Raw genomic sequence first — 23,461 nt, 5'->3', positions numbered from 1 at the left:
CAAAACATCCCGACCTGCGGCCTAATAACCCGCTCCTAGACAAGTACAGAGTAAAAAGGTTAAAATTAGTAATTTCCTAAGGAAAGGTTTGAACAAGGACAGGGGTAAGTAAAACAAGTGTCTTGTCCGTAGTAAATTTTAAGTTTGGATTTTGTTAGTGACAATAATGTATCAGCTCTCAGCTTCCATCTCCTCACGAATGGCCAGCGCTTTTTGTGTAAAAAGGGCCAGTTTTAAAATAGAGTTTTTATCTGAACCCTGTAGAAGGATATGCAATTTCTCCTTATTCTCTAAGTGAGTATGATTCTCCAGCAGAGGGTCTAAGTAGAGAGATCGAATCCTGGTGTAGTAGGGGAATTTTAAGAAAAAATGTTCTGAGTCCTCCACTTCTGCATCTACCTCACGACACCCACAGGTTCTCTGCATATAGGGGATATTCTGATGTCTACCTAGCTTGGACTTAATGTCGAGCTGCTCGAATCTAGCCCGGGTAAAAAGTTTTCGAATATATAATGGAAGAGTCAAGAAGAGGTAAGTTTCCATGCCCACATTGCATTTAAATTTGGCCAGGTATGGAGTGGCTCTAGCTTGTGCTGTGATCATAAGATCATTTTGTGTAGCAATGTCGAGGGCTCTTTGGTATACAATTGAGCTCACTTTAGCCCCGAAATTTATTAGCTCATGTGGGGCAAAACTTATCTTGCTGACTGTGTGACTGAGTCTGCTTAACCATGATGACCACTCTTTGTGGTTTTCTTGTTCTAATAGGCATATGGCTGGGAGTCTATGTGGTTGCATTTGTCTTATTTTGTACCACCAATTGATCTGTCTCTTCAGGATTACTGTGGAAATTGGGGGTACTCCCATCTCTGCTCTTACAGCAGCTGACAGGGATGATCTCTCCACACCTAAGCCAATTTTCAAGTGGCGAAGTTTAAACAATCATAAACAAAGATGGTATCACAATAATAAATACACATTTTTTTAAAAAAATATTTTTGCAGGCCTCTGTATGGCATTAGAGATCTTTTCCAGGACCCTTCATTTAACACCATTTTCATATAATCTAGAACATTGTTTTTCTTACCAGAAGTGAATGGTGTCTTAGGCAGCCAAAGCATATCAGAATTATTCTGGAGAACCCAAAAAAATGCCTAAATAGGTTTTCTCTCTAGGCCTGTACTTAAACATAAGATGGGTCAAAACCATGCAATGATTGGCCCACAGTTTTAATTTATGCTCTTAAAAAGATTACAGCTTTGCAGTAATGGCCAACAAACACATGGGCCAATAATTATGTGGATCATCTTTAGGCTCCTTCTTGTAAATAGGAATAGCAAAATCTTTTAGCCAGACTGCAGAGATTGTTAATGGGGAGGGGATAGAAGCCAGCACAGGTGCCCACCAACTGAATTTATATTTCAGCCACTCCAGGGACATATTGTCAGGTCCAGAGGCTTTGCCAGACCAATCTAACCTAGTATTTCTTCACCTGTATCCAATATTGCAATAGCTCACTCGGGGTCACCTGGCAGGAAATAAGGAGGTATTCTAAATTTAGATGTGGATGAATAATTTAAAACAACATGAAAATTGTCTTCCCATGCACTAGCTGAGCTATAATAGTCTGGGTTTCCATTACTGGCACCTGACAATCTGCCAAATAGTTCTACTACTATGTGTAATAGATGCAGTATTTGATATTTTTCTGATAGCCTCACTATTTTTCCCTAAAATAAAGTCTCTCATTAGTTGTTCCATAAGTACAATATAGCAAACTGTTTGGATTTTTGTCCAAAGATTGGCATATTTCCTGTCTAACTATTTATTCATATGGGATTTGGGGCACTTCGTAGTGTTAGAACTATCCTTTAGAGCATAATTCCTTCTCATAAGCCACTATACTATCCTCATGTCTGGTATGTACATTAATTTGGCTGCTATACTTCATAATGTGGTGTGGATGAGCCCCTGTTTCTATGGACCACTTGATTTTTTTGTGTTTGTGATTGACCTAGAAAATGAGCAGAGTCAGACAGTATTCCAAGAGCAGATAGCTGCTGCCAGAACACTTAGCTATTCTAAAGTTAAACACCAATGTTTTCAAATATTGATGGATTACTACATAATCAATAGCATTTGACCCCCTGAAGGAATCAAATGTAAATTAGCCATACACAGTATTATCAGGACTACAGGCATTCAGAATATGTGGATAATTTTTGAAACAAACAGAAGCAGACCTATCCCTGTATGATTGATGGAACTATCTTTAGAGTGGCAGAAACTAACTTTAAGTTATTCTTTGCCTGTTTTTTGAGAAGAGAGAGATCCATCAGATGCATTCCTGTCCTTGCATTAAAATTATTCACAATAATAAGAAAGGCTTCAGGGAATTTAGCCATCTGTTCTGAGTAATGGCATTCAGCCTTAAGCCAAGTCAACATAGCATCATCCCTAGGGGTCATTGGCACAAAAGGCCATTTTAATGTATTTGCTGTATTTTAATTCTGTTTTTACCACACTGTTATTATTTAATTGGTTTTTTAAAAAAACTTTTGTATTGCTCTTTTGAAACCGTTTAATGTGGGTAAATGGTAGCTGCCTTGAGCCCCCATGGGGAGAAAGGTGGGATTGTAAATAAAAATAATAATAATAATTGCAAAGGCTCTGGCATAAACCAGTACAGATGGTCCCGGTGGTAATCGGCACCCTGGGTGCCGTGTCAAAAGATCTCAGCCGGCATTTGGAAACAATAAACATTGACAAAATTACGATCTGTCAACTGCAAAAGGCCACCTTATTGGGATCTGTGCGCATCATCCAAAAATACATCACACAGTCCTAAACATTTGGGAAGTGTTGGATTTGTGATTTTGTGATACAAAATCCAGCATATAGATCTTGTTTGCTGTGTCATACTATGTCTTTGTGTCAATAACAACAACAACAACAACAACAACAACAACAACAACAGTGTAATGAAGTATTAATTTCTGGTTTACAGATGTTATGTTTAATTGTGTGTTTGTGTTTTAAAAGGGTAAGTATTACAGTTATTGCATCTCAGCACTCAGAGGCTGGTTGCCATGGAGAAGTAGGAGGACCCAACTGCAGTTTTGTTGAAGAAGTGCAGAGTTTTAAAAAAGGGATTCAGTCTGTGCTCTGATGAGGCACAGGGAAGATTTATCCTAGGTTGAGGGGATCAAGGAGACTCAATTGTTCATTTTGAGTTGGTTTAAAGTAAGTTTGGTGACTTATTTAATGCAGTCTGTGTCCTGGTAAGGAACAGAGAATCTGTGATAGTATATCATAGGGGTGACTGAGGTTTAAAAGTAGCAGAGGAAGAAGTTCTAGCTACTTTAAGTAAAAGAAGTGACACTTTAGGGAGTTTGACTCACTTCATTCTAGTATTGTAACTGTTAATAAAAGTGCCTCTAAATGAAAAAGGACATTGTAACCACTAAGCTCTGTGCCTGAATAAACTTGTTATTGTTCCTCCAACATCTAAGCCTCTGTCGCATATATTATAAGCCAAGTTGCGTTACCATCTAAAGTGAATAAGAAGAAGAAAGGGGGGAAAAGTAAAAGGTCTCCTCTCTGAGTCTTTGGTGGTTGTATCATCGCAAATTGGTGGCAGCGGTGGGATAAAAAGATTCCCCCTGCCTGAAAGAACCTTAGTCATTCTTAGTCCTTTGCAAATTGGTGGCATCTTTACAAACAACAACAACAACAAATAAAAGTAAGGTCAAGTTGGATGTCAATACAAAAGACCATCATTTTGGTAACTGGATTAACCTAGCATTAAAATAAGAGATCAGAAGACATAGGCCCTTGCTAGCCATACCATTTTTAGGGAGTGGCAAGGAGACAATAAGACACAAATCATTATTGTCAATATGATTACAGCACCAAGTCTCATGAAGAAAAAATATGTCAAACATATTCAAACAATAAAACTAGTATTTACATTTTCAGATACACGCAGCTATATTCCAAGAAAGAATTTTAGGGAGGACGGATTCCCTGGAATTAGATAATCTAACTCAGATACTGGATCCAGTTTGCACCCAGGGTTCTCAAAACTACTTCCAATGGGTAATAGAGCTTGAAGATTCAATGAGCCTAGGGCTGGCCCACCTGACTTGTTGGGGAATTGAATCCTGTTTCACAAATATTCAAACAAGACTGAGCGGATTGATTGGGACTATTCAAAACTGAAGTTTTAAGCTTTGCTGGACAGATGTTTAATAGTTTGGAAACACATTCGGACAGATTGGAAGGGCAGAGATTTGGCAATGTTCTCCAGAATGTAAAAAGGCAGCATTTTGGCATGGTTTAGGTAGTGTGCTATCATACTTGGGGCTCAGTGCCAAGCCTCCGTTGAGGTAGGAAGGATGTGATTACATGCAGGAAATGATCCCCCTGCATTTACATTACCTTCTTCAGTTGACAAAAATGCACAGTCGATTCATATTTTGATTGGATCAACTGAAAAGTCCTCTGAAAGTGGACAAGCTTTTGAGTTAATCAAAACTCATTATCAGACTGCACAATAAGTTTAAAAAGGAAGGGGGTGGTTAAAAAAACTTTGATTACCACAAGATGCACTGTATTCAAATACAGTATTGATTGTAAAAAGTAATTCCTCATTTACTCATTACAGCATTTTTCTTCTTCTTTAGAAATGCTTGAAAGTGCCTTTCAAAAGTAAGCAAAATTAGGAAAAACCAAAAAAAATACATTCCATCAACATCATTGTATTCCTTTTTCAATTGAAACCTTGTTACATCATTGTTCCCAAAAACTTAACGATAACAATACTAGGTTATATTCAGTCATTAATGGGGGGAATATAAGTTTTCAAGGTCAATTTATTTTATTTTATTTTATTTTATTTAAAATATTTCTACCCTGCCTTTCTCTGTGGCTGGACCCAAAGCGGTTTACAGCATATAAACACACAGTATCAATTAAAAAAACCATAAACTTCCCAAATTAATTTATGTATTATTTATTTACAGCATTTATATTCCGCCCTTCTCACCCCGAAGGGGACTCAGGGCGGATCACATTACACATATAGGCAAACATTCAATGCCTTTTAACATATAACAAAGACAAACAAACATAGGCTCCGAGCGGGCCTCGAACTCATGACCTCCTGGTCAGAGTGATTCATTGCAGTGATTCATTGCAGCTGCTCTCCAGCCTGCGCCACAGCCCGAGCCCAAGTTAAAACTTACTAAAACACATACGATAAAATCTTCCACCTCCCCTATATCAGCCCCTCAATAAATAGTTGTAAACCTTAAAACTCAACCCATTCCTATGGCATATGTCTTAGTTAAAGGCCTTCTTGAAAAGAAAGGTCTTTACTCCCTTTCTTTACTTTCCATTGGGCTGATCTTAGTTACTCCAGTAGGAAGTTCCAAAATGCTGGAACTGCCCCTGAAAAAGAGCCTTCTATCATTTTGCGTAAATGTATTTTTGAACGGGATTGACTGGCAATCAGGCTCTCCTCGCTGGACCTCAACTCTTGACCAGGAGTGTAAAGGGGGATATTGTGTTCCAAGTAGGCTGGACCAAAGCCATATAGGGCTTTATTGGTGAGAACCAGAACCTTGAATTGGGTCTGGAAATGGATAGGTGGCCAGTGGAGCTGCCTCAGGAGTGGTGTAGTGTGCTCCCTGATACCAGCTCCCATTACCACCCTGGCTGCGGTTCCTTGAATGAACTGTGGTTTCTAAACACTTTTCTAGGGCTTTGCAATAGTCCAGTCTGGATGTAACCACAGCGTGTACTACTGTGGCCAAGTCTGATTCCTCCAGGAATGGGCGCATTTGGAGCACAAGCGAAGGCCAACCTAGACACCACCACCACCTGGGCCTCCAGATTTAAGGCGGAATCCAGGAGGACTCCTAAACTGCACACCTGAGATTTCAGGGGGAATATAACCCCATCCAGCTCAGGTTGTAATCCAGTTCCTAAATCCATCTTCCTTGAGACCCGCAGTACCTCTGACTTGTCTGGATTGAGTTTCAGCTTGCTCACCCTCATCCAGTCCATCACTGCCTTCAGACAATGGTTCAGGGGCAAGACTCTTCCTTGGCATCAGATAAAAATGAGTAATAGAGTTGGGCACCATCCACATACAGGTGATATGGAACTGCAAAACTCCAGATGATCTCTCCCAGTGGCTTTAGGTAGATGTTAAATAACATCAGGGATAGTGATGAGCCCCATGGGACCCCACAACCCATCGGCCATGAGGTCAAGCAGGACTCCCCCAAGACCACCTTCTAGGAACAGCCTGAGAGGAAGGATCAAAACCATTGTAACACAGTACCTCCTAACCCCATCCCCTTGAGTCTCCCCAGAAGGTTACCATGATTGATCGTGTTGCTTTATTTTATTGAATTTTGATCTGGGCATTGAATTTTGCCAATTTCTGTAAGCTGCATTGAGTCCCCTCGGGTGAGAAAGACGGGGTAGAAAAGTTGTAAATAAATACTTGCTGTATTTTAAATCTGTTTTTACCACACTATTATTATTTCATTGTTTTTTTTTAACTTTTGTGCTGCTCTTTTTAAACTGTTTAGTGTGGAAAGATGTTAGCAGCCTTGAGTCCCCATGGGAAGAAAAGCAGGATATAAATAAAGATAATAATAATAATAATAATAATAATAATAATAATAATAATAATAATAATAATATAGCCCCAACTAGATTAGACTTGCAAATCAGTTCTAAATGTTAAGTTCCAATGTTTATATCAGTCTATTCTGTTAATTAGAAACACTTTACTTCCAAGCTCCAACTATGAGAGCAAATGCCACATGGTGATTGTGGATTAATCTTAGCCCAAATCTATCGCAGTGCTTCCCAAGCTATGTGTGGGACCAGCAACCCCACTTCCTCCAGTGTGCCAAGGACCAGCAGTCCATTTGTACCCACTGGCTACAGGGGACTTCTTTCTTTCCTGGAAATTTGACAGACCAGGGAACAAATAACTCACTTAAAAATGTTTTTAAACTATTTTTGTTTGTTTTTTCTTTTTTCTTTCTTTCTTAGAATGCGCTAGAAGTATTTTTCTGCAAAACAGGCATTTTAATGAATGCACATATGGGTGTATGTGCACACACACATGCACATACACACACATATAATATATGCATGCTTGATCTGAGAACTCCATCAGAAATGTGGAAAACAATATCTAAGTCCCAAACTGCATATATTAGTGCTCGAGATGTAGATCAGATCAGTTTATATCAAATTCACAAGACTGAATAGTACACGTCTCCCTGGCTGGGGAAAGGAGAAATGGCTCTGAATACTAAGCTCATCATTCATCCAATAACTCTTTTATATATCCCAGTGGAAATCTTGATATGGTTGTCATTGCACAGCACTGCTGCGGATTTTCCTACTCACTAAAAATGCTTCCTACTGTTCAAAAATTCCAGTGCTACAGAACAGATTTGCAAATTTATGGAATGACTTACTTTGATGATCCATAACTTCATCTTAATTGATGAATTTGATCTGAAACCATTTGTGTCTTTTAATCATCAGCTTTCTATCCTGACTGATAAATAGTCACCTTGTTTTTTTAAAAAAATACGTAAGAATTGTATTTTAAATAAGTATTCTGTTTTTTACAAAATGAGTCCTAACCACTGCAGGTTTTCTGAAGCATGGTTATCTCTGCTTTTCTGTGAACCATGTTACTTGGAAATGTTAGGGTTTTTACATTTTTGTTTGTGGGGAAGTTGGACGATAAGAGCATCCCACATCCAGCATAGCCTGGCCAAACTCCATAGGGGATTTTGGGATCTGCAGTCCCAACATTCCCGCACCCCCACCACCCAAAAAAACTTTTCCAATCTTTGCCAAGATGCCACTATTGTCTTGTCCACCAGATTCTGGGAAGATTCTGCCATCTTAAAATAGCTCCCTTGATCCCTATTGATATTACTAAGAAAATAGACTTCATGGCTTTCCATGAGGCTATTATTTATTATTTATTTATTTATGACGCTTCTACCCCACCTTTCTCAACTCCGGGGTGAGACTCAAAGCAGCTTTACACATATGCAACTATTCAATGCCTTTAAAACACTGTACAATAAAATAAACATTTAAAATGGAATTATAAAATACAATTTAAAACATTTAAAACAATGCCATCACAGTTAATTACATGATCCACAAACGTAGACTCGGCCATTTCAATAGTAATTACACATCATTCCGTATCTATTTATTGCACCAGTTCTCCAAAGGCTTGGTCACAAAGCCATGTTTTCACTTTCTTATAGAAAGTCAGGAGGGAGGGGGCTGATCTAATGTCACTGGGGAGTTCCATAGCCAAGGGGCCACCACCGAGAAGACCCTGTCTCTCGTCCCCGCCAGTTGCGCCTGCGAGGGAGACAGGACTAAGAGCAGGGCCTCTCCAGACAATTCATAAAGGGAGATACTTTCAAACATGTGAGCTGGGCCAGAATCATTTAGGGCTTTATAGGCTAAAACCAGCATTTTGAATTGTGCTCGGTAGCAGACTGGCAGCCAGTGGAGCTGACGCAACAAGGTGGTTGTATGCTCCCTGTATACCGCTCTGATGAGCAATCTGGCTGCCGCCTGTTGGATTATTTGAAGCTTCCAAACAATCTTCAAAGGCAACCCCACATACAGCATGTTGCAGTAGTCTATTCAGGATGTAACTAGAGCGTGGATTACTGTAGCCAAGTCTGACTTCCCAAAGTACAGGCACAACTGGCGCACAAGTTTTAATTGTGCAAAAACTCCCCTGGCCACCGCCGAAACCTGGGTTCCTGGCTCAGCGATGAGTCCAGAACTCTCAAATTGTGAACCTGTGTCTTCAGGGGGAGTGTAACCCCGTCCAACACAGGCTGTAACCCTATACCCTGTTTGGCCTAACAACTGACCAGGAGTACCTCTGTCTTGTCTGGATTCAATTACAATTTGTTCACCCTCATCCAGACCGTCACAGCTGCCATCACCAGTTCAGGACCTGAACAGCCTCCTTGGCAGCAGATGGAAAGGACTGATAGAGTTGAACGTCATCTGCATACAGATGAGATTGAACTCAAAACTCTGGATGATCTCTCCCAACAGCTTCATGTAGATAGATATAACGGCTACAGTGGAATCTCTCAATAATTCCTGGTAAAACAACATGGTTTAGTACACAGCTTCATAAACTGAGTCCTGAGTCCTGAGCCCAAACAGGGTTGCCTTAACTCAATGTCCCGAAACATTTGTCAACAGTAAATGTCGTGCAATGTTTATAGTGGACTCTGCAGAAGAGGCTTCAGCTGTACTTCATAAAAAGGAAAATCACCCTGTTCAGCAAGCCTTACAAATGCTGATTTGTTATAAGTAAATCCTTGATTTTTATACTTATTTTATATATCTATATACCTGGGATCAAGTAAATAATTAGTAGGCCAAAAGGGATAATGGGTAGAAAGGTTTAAGAAGCCCCCGTTTAGCAAGTCTGTGTCTGAGGAGACCCAACTCATTTCTGCATTCAGACAGCTGCTAGGCATTGGACCAGTGCTAGTTGGACAAGAGGGCAAAGCCAGACGTTTTTGCCTTTCATCTCTTGCTTGGAGATTGAAAGAGCAGTCAACCCTGCCAGTTACACTGCCTCCTTTGCATTGCATTTCAGGGCCAATTTATGCAGACCTCAGAGTTAGGGAGGGAGGGAATATAAAAAGACTATCACATTGAAGGGTTCAGACTAAGCATTCTATTCACTTTTCATTTTATTTTCCTTTCCAGATATGGCATTACCTCAGAGCTCATCCTTGCCAAAATTTAAGACACTGAGATTCTAGAAAAGCCTGAGGAAGGAATCTCAAGCAGACGAGATTTTCACTCTCCCCTAGCTCCTCCAGCTACATATTTTCACTCTGCTCAGCTCCAGTACTCTCCAGTTGTCCTGTTGTTGTACATTCCTGTCTGCCAGTGGGCCATTTTTACAAAGGAGACTGAAAGCTCTGGAGACTAAAAGCTCTGGATGGATACTGACTGATGCCTAGCTTTGTACCCAGTTCATTTTATACATATCCACCGTGGTGCATCTGCTTAAAGTAGCCATTTAGAAACCACTGTACCTACCTACCACTTATGTCATCATCTATCAGTAAGAGGCAGGAGCTTTCAAATGGTTTGTGCATAGATTTCCCTAATGAAATGCCAAAGTGTCTTGGCACCCTCTTCATTTTTGCACAAAGTATCAACAAGAACTGAGTTAGAGGGGTCTTTTTTGTTCTTTCTGATCTGGTCAAGCCCTATATACTTCAACAACCCCCCCTCCTTCCTCTAGGCACAAATGGCCAATGGAAGGGGGGGGGGGGAGAGCGAGATCAGCAGCTCTACATTATGTTCTAAGGTAGCAAATGGCTCAGGATAGGATAATTCCACTTGCAGAGCTATTACCTTATGTAGCCTTGCAGTCAACATCTCAAAGGAATGGCATTCAGGATGACTCTTGTATACAATCACAAATATTTAGGGGCATGCAATATCTTTTCCATGGCAGGGACACTGGCTTTGAGGACACTTGTTACATCAACACTTTGGATCTCTGCTACCATCAAAATCACCAGTCTTTCCTATGGTCTCCCTGAGGACAGAGGCTGGAGATGGTCTGAAAGTGCCCATCATCCAGCCTGGGTAGCAAACCTCCAGAGCTGCTGCCATAAGGTTGATGTAAAACCAAGATACCTTATCAAGACATTACCAAAAAGCTTTATAATTTCTTGAGATTTTTTTGTGTGTGTCAGGAGCGACTTGAGAAACTGCAAGTTGCTTCTGTGTGAGAGAATTGGCCATCTGCAAGGACGTTGCCCGGGGGATGCCCGGATGTTTTGATGTTTTTACCATCCTTGTGGGAGGCTTCCCTCATGTCCCCGCATGGAGCTGGAGTTGATAGAGGGAGCTCATCCGAGCTCTCCCTGGGTTGGATTCGAACCTGGCAGCCTTCAGGTCAGCAAGCCAACCTTCAAGTCACAAGGCTTTAACCCACTGCACCACCAGGGGCTCCATTTCTTGAGATAATGCACCACCTTTAGCGGATAGTGAAAGATAGTAACCAGGAAAACTGAACTGTTTTGGTACCCACTAACATGACGGTGATGGTGATGAAAGAGACACCACAGATAACAAGAAATGCTCCTATAGCAGCGGTTCCCAACCTGTGGGTCTCCAGGTGTTTTGGCCTACAATTCCCAGAAATCCCAGCCAGTTTACCTGCTGTTAAGATTTCTGGGAGTTGAAGCCCAAAACATCTGGGACTCACAGGTTGAAAACCAGTGTCCTAGAGGAAGGTACAGGGAGGCATGTGCACATTCTCAACGAAAAGGCACAAACAACATCCCTATCAGGTGTCAATTGTCCTAAAGTTGCTATACCACAAGACTATAAGTATATTGAAGAAAAAATGTGCCAATAAATCGGCTTTAATGCAGAAGAATGAAGCAATTTGTTTTGCTGGGGTAATGAAATAAAGTGCAAAATATTAAGTTAATGTATGAGTCTTCCTCTGATTGCCCACATTTTAATTAGTGTTGACCCAGATTCTGAAGCAAAATTTAGAAGAGTTTACAGAGCTTTTAATCTGCTTCTGCTGTGGGAAAACCACCATCATTCAGAAGGTGGGCACCCGTGTTGTTTCCTATGGAAATCCTGGCACCAGCACAACTTCAAAAGGTTTTGTAAATACATCCTCTGAGGAAGCCACATTTTTTTCTTAATATCTTGACTCAGACTGACTCTCACTCTCTTCTCCTGAACAACATATTCTCCATTTCTATATCCCTGGTGCTGCTAGTTGCTAAGCAACACATCAAAGACCACAGTATTACCAGACTAATTAACAGATTTCACCTAAACTTTCCAATGATGGTGAGGTAACAGCCACATTGACAATTTCCTGTACACCATTTCTAATGAAAAACAGCCCCCTGCTCCTAAACATAAGTCTGGTTAAGATACATCCTTGTGGTTGTCAACTGATGACAAGTTGACTTCAATTTGTGGTGACACTTTGAATGAGACCTCCAAGTTATTTTTCATCAACCACTCTGCTTAGGTCTTGCAGACTAATGGCTGTGGTTTCTTGGCTAACCTATTTACTTAAATGGAATCGTCTTTTTCTACTGTCTTTGGCATTACCATGTATCACAAAGGGGAAGAGAGATCACGGACACGGACAACTATAATTAAGGCAGGGCAGACCTTTCCACACACCGCATAGTGAAAGCAATGGTATTCCCCATAGTAACCTATGGATGCGAAAGCTGGACCATAAGGAAGGCTGAGCGAAGGAAGATAGACGCTTTTGAACTTGGTGCTGGAGGAAAATCCTGAGAGTGCCTTGGTCCACAAGAAGATCCAACCAGTCCATCCTCCAGGAAATAATGCCCGGCTGCTCACTGGAGGGAAGGATATTAGAGGCAAAGATGAAGTATTTTGGCCACATCATGAGGAGACAGGAAAGCTTAGAAAAGATCACGATGCTGGGGAAAATGAAAGGAAAAAGGAAGAGAGGCCGACCAAGGGCAAGGTGGATGGACGGTATCCTTGAAGTGACTGGCTTGACCTTGAAGGAACTGGGGGCGGTGACAGCCGACAGGGAGCTCTGGTGTGGACTGGTCCATGAGGTCACGAAGTCGGAGATGACTAAATGACTAAGTAGCAAAAGATCCCACCCCTGTGCCTACAATATGATAGCTAGAAGATGATGATTATGTGTTAGGGTAAAGTGAACCCTGCTTGTCTTTCAAAATTTGTTTTGAATTAAAGCTGCCACCAACCTAATAGGTTTTAGGAATTTTCCAACGTATTTGAGGTAAACTGCTCCCACTCCTGCCAACACTGCTTTCACCCCTGGCTCCCAAACAACTGTTTATTAAGAGGTTTTTCTGTAGTAACTGGAAGTTACTAATTATGGAACTATCACAAAGGCTTGACGATGGAATTATGCATTGTAGAGACCTTTTGACAGTAAAATAGAATAAGATTTATTTACTTTAAAACAGACAACGAACCACTCCTGAGAGGTACAAAAAAGCGTAATTTGTTACAAAAGCACTTCAGCTTGAATTGGCTGCTTGTTCAGTTCTCTTCACTTTGTTATAGACAGATCTAAACAAACCGATCTAACTGTTATTAACAAAACCTTTGCTCTATTTCAGAGAATAGTGACGAGTTTGACTAATCTATCTAGTTAGCCCCCTGGGTTCTTAACTAACCCTACCTTAGAATTCTTCCTGTTAACTAACCCGGCCTGGAGAGTCAACTTCTTGTGCTAACTCTCACAAGAAATCAAACTGCTGTCTGACCTTTTCCTATCAACTCCCAGCACTCCACTCTCTCCCTGTGAACCCAGTTTTTTAAACCCTACACACCAGCTCTCTCAGACTTTTCCACTTCCCTCTTCTTTTTCTTTTTGTTTTTCCTCTTCTTTTCCTCTCCCGGCCCCTCCCCACTCCTCTGGCCAATCCTAGGAGTCTCCTAACTCCTCCCCTTTTCCAACCTTCCTCACTCAAGATGGCTGCCTCCCTGGCATTCTCTCCCAACATGGAGGCCTGCCATACAGTTATCCAGGCTCCCTTTCCGGCCTACTAGGTAAAATTCACTACACCATGCATTATTGTTTTTTTCTAGGGAGTCATGTCGTCTCATAAGGCCAAAGTATGACAGTTTCAGATAATTGTCTTTGCTTCTAGGAAGAGTTCAGGCTTGATTTGCTGTAGCCCCCATTTGTCTATTTAGGAGTTCACAGTATCCACAGAATTCTCCTCCAGCACCATATTTGATGTTTATTTTCTTCCTATCAACTTTCTTTTCTTTCCAGCTTTTCCATACAAACAAATCAGAAATATTACAATATGGGCCAGGGGTTCTCAAATGTTTTCAGCCACAGAGCCCTTTTTGAAGCAAAAGTTCATCATGGAGCCCCAATAAATATTTATATATTATATATTCTATTATATACAGTGTATATATATCAGGCATGGGCATGGAGCCCCCAGATGGTGTAGTGGACTAAGTGACTTGAAGGTTGGGTTGCTGACCTAAAAGCTGCCAGGTTCGAATCCCACCCGGGGAGAGTGCGGATGAGCTCCGTCTTTCAGCTCCAGCTCCATGCGGGGACATGAGAGAAGCCTCCCATAAGGACGGTAAAAACATCAAAACATCCGGGCGTCCCCTGGGCAACGTCCTTGCAGACGGCCAATTCTCTCACTCCAGAAGCGACTCAAGTTGCTCCTGACACGAAAAAAAAGGCATGGGCAAACTTTTAGATCAACATAAACCTAACATTATTGCAGTGGAAGACCCCAGGGGCCAACTAGTCTAACCCCTTTCTGCAATGCAGAAAAAACATAGTCAAAGCACCCCCCAACATATGGCCATTCCGCTTTTGTTGTAATAATAATAATAATAATAATAATAATAATAATAATAGCAGAAACTCCATGCAGGAAAACCACAATCAAAGCACCCCCTGATCAATGGGAGGGAAATGGGGTTTTGTAAGCATGGAAGGTGAAGGGAAAGGATCTTGGTGGTGAGGAATGTGAGAAAAAGGCTTTTGGCAGCAAGCAGAGGAGCAGAGCAGGAAGGAAGAGGTAAAGCTTGGAGTGGGGGAGGGGAGTGTGGAGCCCCTCAGTATGCTTTGTGAAGCCCCAAGAGCTCAGCGGAGCACACTTTGAGAACTGCTGGTTTGGACAATCCTGGCAGCAAGTGCTACTGCTAGGAATTTGCTACATGCATGCAAATGAGTTGCAAACCCCCGCGTAAGCCTCTGTAGCAACCATCTATAAGTGGATTGCTTTAATTATAATGCAATAGCTTGGGTGCTTCATCTATATTATCCAATTGATCACCATGTAAGCATTTTCTTACAGGAAGCAGAAATAGAGTTGACAAAAGACAGGCTTACCCTGTAATAAGTCCCTGATGATCTAGCCATGTAACTCTACATTCAATGGAACAGCTGAGAATGAGTTCACAAATCAAGCTGAAGTGGCAGATATATCGGACAATAATGCAGTAAGCAACTCCCAAAAGACATGTTCACTTTGTTCAACAGACCTAAATGAGAACCACTGAGACGCCAAACATTCCCTGTCTGGATAACTTCACTTCGTCATTTGCAAATAAATCCCTTCAGTTCTTGGATATCACAGCTCTAGCTCTGTATTGGTAGTATTTAAAATTAGAATTTGCAACACAGAGCCCATGAAAAATTGAATCTGTGCTTCTAGTTGTTTCTGTGGTTTCTTTCTCACATCACATAAAAGGTGGACAACAGTCATTGCAGTCTTAATGAATGGGATCTCAGAGTGCCATTCATTCACTGAGGAGTTTTTCACCTAAGGGATCTTCTGCTAATGGAAAAGGAGCAGCAGTTTTCATAAACTTTCCCTCCATCCTGCAGTCTTCAAAAGCTTGCTCCAGAAAGCTAAAGAACACTGCTAAACAATGTGAAAATAATCAAAACCCTGCTCATATTAGCTGTCAAAGGGCAAAATTGGACTCCACCAGTTACACTCCTAACAAAAAGAACAGAAGGGGGGGGGGGGGGAGAGACTTCAGTCATATTTTATTTTTAACTTTCCCTACCATATAAGTCTGAATACTACATTAAGAGCCAGGAAGATGTCTCCAGTCAGTGGGTTTTCTTCTTGGTGATGAATATTTTCATTTAATGAGCAAAGTTCTTGTCTAATTAAATGTTAAGTGCTAATGAAGGAGAAACAAGATGAGCTCCCACTGTGGATTCTGATCTGCAAATAAAATTAATTCTCAATGGGTGCCAAAAGCTTTTGCTTCCAAATAAATTCTTCAAATTACGTGGCAGGTAAGAGTATGATTGCCAGCAATATGTCAATTGTTCTCTAACTCACAAAAGGGAGAAACCAGTGATCAAAATGTTGGTAGATGCTTTGCATTCTTATTTCTAATCCGCTTTGGAATATTCGGTGGAGGTTAAAGCTATAGCACACTATCCAAAGATTAAATGCTTCTCCCACATATTACTATATATTCCTCCATATTCCTCAAAACCTGGGGGGAAGGTATTAAATTCCTTTTGGTTGGAGACACAGCAGATGTTAACCTGCTTTTTAGACATATCTATGAGAGAACAAAAAGTGTATTGGAAATATAATTAATACTATGGAAAAGGTAACTTCATATTTTATAAATATATAGAGAGAGATTGTTTCTTTTATTTTCAGCTGTGCTTGAGGGTGTGATTTCAATTAGTATCATAAAATTTTCAAAAGTGGCATGTTGATAAATATAAAGGGGTTTGATGGCAATATGTAGCATACTGGGGTACGTGCTAGGCCCATTGATAGGTCCCGATCAATCGGGCACTATTTGCATTCCTGTAGTAGCAGTTAGGTTAGGCAGTTACAGTGGTAGGCCTGAGTTTGCCAGCCATCTTAATTACACCAGGTGTACCCCATCCATCTATACAGTTGACCCTCAATATCCACAGGCTCTATATCTAAAGATTCAACTAGCAACAGCTTGAAAATATCATACACACCCTAAAAAGGAATCCAAAAAGCAAATCTTGATTTTGCCATTTTGTAGAGACACCATTTTACTATGGCATTGTATATAATGGGTCATGGGCATCCATACCAGAACCAGACCCCAAGGAATATCAAAGGCCCACTGTAATTCATCAAGAAGCCGAGGCAGGCAGCAGTGAGGGGTTTCTGCACACCACCTGGAATTCTGATCAGAGCTTTTAACATACCATGTCACCAATCCACATTATAACTTGAGTGCGGAGAGGCAGACCAGGCCCAGTAGTATTACTAAATGGTATTCTAGGCCATGTGCCTAGTCTCCCTGGTACTCCTGACTTAATCATGGTGACCTTCAGCACATTGTCTATTTATGGGGCCATCACTATTTAGAAGGTCATAACAACATGTCTAGATACATACCATGTAGCTCTCTCCAACAATAATACCACAACCACAGAAGACTCCAATAGCTACCAAGTGCCAAAAAACAAAAAAGGAAAATCCTCTTAGACTTTTTCCATCACCCCATAGACCTGGAATTATATCTATCAAGCAGGGAGAGCAACAATCACAAGAATTCAAGAAGATCCAAGCAGTCAGACCAAAAGCTTATCTAAGCAGCATTTTGGCCTATGAAAAGCCAATGCTGGCACACAAATGCGCCTTCCAACTCAGTTCCCTAGAAATTAGTACTGAGAGACACACCATTTCTTATATAGGACGCAGTATCTAGACAGCATGACTAATAGTCATTGGTAATGTTATCTTCCATTGATTTGTTTAATCCTCTTTGAAAGTTACCTAGGATTTGGGGCATAGCTGCATCATATACTACCAAAGTCTGTCATTTACACTGTATGAAGAGGGATATTTTAAAAAATAAGATAAAGATCTGACTCCCTGTTTTTCCTTTTGGAGTCTGAAAAGCTTGAATTTAAAATCCTATACCTGGGAGTAAGTCCTGTTGAATCCAATTAGATTTACTTTCCAGTAGACAGATATATACTAAAAATGTACCAGAGACTGAGGACATTTGTTTTCTGTTAGATTTAGATCATTCAGAATTTTTAAAAGAAAAAAATAAATAAAGAAAAAAACCTTTGGATCACAAAGAACGATGCAGACTGGCAGTTGACTCAGAAATGTACAAATATTAAATAAAATATGCTACCAAAAGAGGTGTTACAAATGTTAAATGGGACAGCACTTCTAATCACATAAAATACAATGAACATGGTTGATTGATAGCACCTGAGTATGACTGTGAATGTCATGATGCAATACCTAAGGGAATGTGGCAATGGCTGAGTCACCATGTGAGGTGAGGTATATTGCAAAGGGGTTACATCAGCCAGTGTTCCTTATTGATGACCTATCAGCAGGTGGCTATATAAGAAAGATGAGCAAATCCATCTTCCTCTCTCCTGTGTGACTCCATGTGAGTATCTGCCTATGTTGTATGTGACTATTTGATTACTCTGATTGTTTGCAAGTACAAGCAAAGTGGAGCTGCGTATCTGTTTGTATATGTGTATATATTGCAACAGTGAAGATTAAAACCTCCTGATACTTTGGATGAAAAACTGAATCCGTTAGTTTACTATACATTGTGTAGATAAGGTCAGGTGCTGGCAGTTGGATTCTGCTAATAGACCAACCAAAGCACATGTTTTGCTGTGAAATGACTGTGATACATTTTTGCTTGCTTCTGAGACACTTGCTATCCAGCTTGCAGCAGTTCAAGGAGGTTATGATTTGGAAACTATAGATCACTTCACATACCAGCAAATCCCATGACAACAAATACTGCACTGCATTTTGGAATGTAAAAGAATCACAAGATGATGATTTAGAAATATTCAGGTACCACAGAAGCAAGTATGAGAACAACTAGTCTGTATCATGCAAGAGGCTATGTCTGGCCTGCCGTTCAGCAGGATCACCCATCCAATTGTGTTCCTTCAGTGGGTTTGTTGGAGCCTCCGGTGGCATAGTGGATTAAAGCCTTGTGACTTGAAGGTTGGATTGCTGATCTGAAAGCTGCCAGGTTCGGACGAGCTCCCTCTATCAGCTCCAGCTCCATGTGGGGACATGAGAGAAGCCTCCCACAAGGATGATAAAAACATCAAAAAACATCTGGGCATCCCTGGGCAACGTCCTTGCAGACGGCCAATTCTATCACACCAGAAGCGACTTGCTCCTGACACAAAAAAGTGGGTTTGTTTAATCCAAATCACAGTCATGTCAAGGGGAGAACAACCTCTCGTGATGTCTACCTATCTGCAAATCACCTTCAGTGCTACACTTTCTTTTCTATCTGCAGCAACAAAGTGTAAAGTTTCCACTTCAACATTTTCACAGATCTTTCCAATATAATCTGTACTTTGAACTTGTTACATTTCAACAAAGACATATGTCTTGGAAATTTGTCCAGCACAGTGGGAGGGGAAGTAAGGAGGAATAGCAGCAAGAGGTTCAGATGTGTTTGGCACACAAAAGGGTCCAAACATAAATAAGAAGTGTGGATATTGAAAAACAGCTTGTGTGATCCTCTCCTAACTCCTACAAGAGAAGTAATCTAATCCCTTCTGAGGTGAGTGACCACAGAAAACTATTAAATCTATCAAAAGGTCATGGAGCCTTTGACTGGTTTACTCTAAGCTTTCCAGTAAACCTTAACATTCATGCCTCCACCTGTTTTATGTGATTTTAGCATGGATCAAAAGCCAAGAGCTTATCAGAATCTGACAGGTTGCTCTTGGCCAATTGCGCCCGCTGTTGGAGATAAAATTACAGCACATTATTTCATTTCCCCAGGACCAAAAGTTGGTGTGCCTTGAGCTCTCTTGTTTGTAGGAAAGAAGCAATAAAACATGAATTGTCATCAGGGTGGGACCTATTCTAGAATGCTATTTGATAAAAATGGGACTTAAGAAGGTTGTGACTCACACACAGCAAGTCGTAATTGATTTGTTTTCCCTCTGCAGCATCAAGTCATCAACAAAACGTGTGTGCTTTAAGGAGACAGCTTGTTAATGAACTGAAAAACCTAAGCAATGATTCTTCATCTGGCTCACTGTGAGCTAGTCAATCTGACATGTACTAGATGCACTCTTGTCTATCGTTCCGTTGAAGAAAATGTTATTCCTAAAAGTATGGAGATTTTAAAAATGAGATGCATAGCTGTATGTGTTTTTTATCCTCTGTTTCTTTCATTTCCCACATAGACCTTACCAGAATTTTTCAAAGAAGACCTATCCTGAAGAGTAAGTTAACACGAGCTCATAATTATTATTTGTACAGAAAAAGTAATTCAAAAAGTAAATATCTTTGTAATTCAAATCTTCCATTTGGTGCACAGTAACTTTTAATTTTCCATGGTGGGATTTCTATTCATATTGGTGTATTGCTTTTTCATTATTTAAGGAAGGGGGTGTTTATAAGAGGTATAAATAAGCAGAGAATAAGCCACAGATTTTTCATATGTGGGTGAATTTTGGTGGCTAAATAATTGTCCCTAAGCAAGAATGTAAGGGGCAGGGGGCAAAAAAAGCAAATTACCAAACCAAAGTACCAAACTATGTTTAAGTTAATGGGTTGAATGCAATTAATGAGTCTTTTAAGAAAAACAATGCAGTACAGACAACAGCTGCAGAACTTCAGAAGTTTTTCCTTCACTTATCGTGGGGGTTAGGTTCCAGGACCACCTGCAATAAGTGATAATCCGCAAAGTAGGGATGCTATATATTTATATTTTAGTAGTTATACACTATTTTAAGTCTTTATCAACTAATTGTGTGTTGATAAATCGCCACCTCCTCCTCTCGTTGCCGCTTGGGCTCCTTTTTTCTTTGGCTTCTCGTTTCTCCTTTCCTTAGGCTGTAAATTGTAATTTTTTATGATTTATAATATTCTTTTAGAGTTTATTGAAAAACCGTAAAACAGTGAATCCACAAAAAGCGAACCACGGAGTAGTGAGGGAACACTGTATTATCTCACCATGGATTTATATTAGAATGGTATATTGCCAAGCTGGCATTTAACTCCGTTTCTAAAAATGTCCAACATGGAGTTTGCTTTAAAATAGCTGAAGACAGGGTAACCCTTTTTTATAAGCTACCCACCACAAAGACATAATCTCTGACAGTCACAGTCAGCTCAGATTCCACTACTGTATTCTTGAAGCTGGGTTTTGGTTTTAATTTTCCTCTATGTCCATCATTTTACATAGCTAGCTCTGAATCTAATTTTCCATTTGTCTACCCATTCCACTTATGCAGTACCCATGAGCTCTACTACTTTTGTTAAGGAACGGCATGATGTGACTGATATTTAAAACCCAAGCAATCATCTCTTGGTTGCATCTCAAAGCTGAACCACTCACCTTCATCCTGGGTTATGTAGACCAGAATTGTGCTGCATTTCTCCCTTAGTCAGAACTGAAAAGGAGTTCTGTCCTGATTTAAGCATGGGCGTCTGGGCATCAGGTGTCATAGTCTTTCTGCCAGTGTTCATTTCAGATTGCCAAACATGTGGTCAATGGCTTCAGATGAGTTTTTGTTTGTCTGTTTCCTTAGGTTGTCTTTTTTCCCCCGCCCAGTCCTTTTGAATGTGGCTTTTGTGGCTGATTACATTTAATGTTTATCTTGTCACACAGCTTGCACGGCAGGATTGCCAGTACAGAAGCAATACATCCCATCTGGTTTAAGAAAAGCTTTAAGAAAGAAAAACAGCTCCTAATGAGAAAAAAATACCATGTTTCATCAATGGGTGGCATGTTCTTTTTGGCTGGGTAACCAAAGAGAGGTAAGGTAATCATAGTCTTAGGTCTCTTTCATACTACACTAGTTATAGTATGAAACTTTAATACCACTTTGACTGCCATGGATTCATCTTATAAAATCCTGGGATTTATAATTTATAATTCCAAGACTGGAGGCTCCTCTGGTGTTTGTGAACAACTAGAAAGTCCGAGATTCCTATGGCTGCAACAGTTGAAGTGAAATCATGGTGTTTCAATTGTGCAGTGTGAAACAGATAAGATATATAAAGACCATTTTTCAGATTTGGGTTGGTAGCCAGAGATTTCCTTCCCCCCCCCTCCCCAACCAACACCACCTCTCTCTCAGTCCTTCCAGACAGACCCTATATCCCAGGATCTGATCCCAGGTTTTCTGTTTATCCCAGATTATCTGGCAGTGCAGACTCATATAATCCAGTTCAAAGCAGAAAACCTGGGATCAGATCCTGGAATATAGGGCCTGTCTGGAAGGGATCTCACGCAGAGCTCTGAATCTCATAGTCATAAAACTTGACAGGTTGATGCAGACTTTTGGTTTATCAGAAGCTAGAGGTGAATGTGCATGTAGATCAGGCATGGGCAAACTTTGGCCCTCCAGATGTTTTGGACTTCAGTTCCCACAATTCCTAACAGTCAGTAGGCTGTTAGGAATTGTAGAAGTTGAAGTCCAAAATACCTGGAGGGCCAAAGTTTGCTTGGAGAGCTGAGGTTTGCCCATGCCTGCTGTAGATATTTGGTGGAACCATAGATTTCATAATGTTTTCTTAGACAAGAAATAGTTGCAAGTAGTGCCTGAAATTAGTTGTGTCTTCCATCTAAGTACTAGCGAGGACTGATTCTGTTTCGCTTCCAAAATCAGATAGGATCTGGTGTCTTTACGATGTTTATAAATTAGAGGACATCCTTGCTAATTCCAGATCCAGCTGCATGTTATTTATTTATTTATTTATTTATTTACTTACTTACTGTATTTATATTCCACCCTTCTCACCCCGAAGGGGACTCAGGGCAGATCACAATGTACATATATATGGCAAACATTCAATGTCATTAGAAATACGACACACAGAGACAGAGACACAGAGGCTATTTAACATTTCCAGCTTCTGGCTTTATGAGGATATGCTCGATTCTGGCCACTTCAGGAGCTGCTGCTTCATCACTTACTGTGATGCCGAGTCCTTGATGGAGTACTTCCTCATCTTCCGGCATACACGCTGCTGGACATTTTTTATGGTGATGTTACATTAGCCTCCCTGCATAAGCGGTCCCTAAATTTCTTACTTGACAGATGCAACTGTCTTTCGGGTTGCTTGGATAAACAACAATCTGGGGCTATTTAATGGTCAGGCACTCAATCCGACCTGGGCTTCGAACTCATGACCTCTCAGTCAGTAGTGATTAATGCAGCTGACTACTAACCAACTGCTCCACAGCCCGTTCGACAAGAGTAAATGTATAGATAGATGGACCAGAGCATTATGCATTAAGGGAAAATGTTGGAGCCTCTCTCAGAGGCTTACTGCATTTTGGAGTAAGTGAGATAATAAATATTGGCTAAGATCCACTTGTGCAAAACAGATGACAGAGTTTACCATTTACCCATTGTGCCATAGTCAAATAGCTCCCCTGCCCATTGAATCAAAAGTGAGGGAGAGAGAGAGAGCTGTGAGAGTCCTTGCAGAATGATTGACAGCACTAGAGACCACACTTATGCAATCTTTGTGAAGGCATTGCCATTTGTGTAGCTACTTTTGTACTACTGTAGGACCTCTATAGAAATCCAATCTCTTTGTTATCAGTTTTGAAGGAGATAGAGCATTTATTTGTTGAACAGATGCTGTTGTGCCTTTTCATGACCTATTTATTCAGGAGTGTGGAATTCATTGTGGGGGGAAAAAATTAAAAACTCAACTCCAAAACTGTTTTTCTTTCCCAATTACTAGAAAAGATCTGTAAAATGTTGTGTCTCCCCGGACAATCAGGATGCCAGTTAGGAACATTATGGTCTAAGGACAGAATGGATGTTATGAGGACAATATGAACTTATAGCAACAACTCAGATACCAATGGG

At 40.6% G+C, this 23,461-nt stretch overlaps 1 long non-coding RNA gene across 1 annotated transcript; it reads left to right on the top strand.

Moving 5' to 3' along the window:
• The first annotated feature begins 13,231 nt into the window (after nt 1-13,231).
• LOC134295834 (uncharacterized) lies at nt 13,232-21,585 on the top strand. Its single transcript, XR_010002429.1, has 3 exons — nt 13,232-13,662; nt 19,814-19,852; nt 21,244-21,585. It is a non-coding gene; the product is annotated as an uncharacterized LOC134295834 (long non-coding RNA).
• The last annotated feature ends 1,876 nt before the right edge of the window (nt 21,586-23,461 follow it).

The sequence above is a fragment of the Anolis carolinensis genome, chromosome 2 (genome assembly GCF_035594765.1).
Source record: "Anolis carolinensis isolate JA03-04 chromosome 2, rAnoCar3.1.pri, whole genome shotgun sequence".
NCBI classification, from domain to species: Eukaryota; Metazoa; Chordata; class Lepidosauria; order Squamata; family Dactyloidae; genus Anolis; species Anolis carolinensis.
The sequence above is the reverse complement of the archived record's forward strand: the minus strand, read 5'-3'. Positions and strand labels throughout refer to the sequence as shown.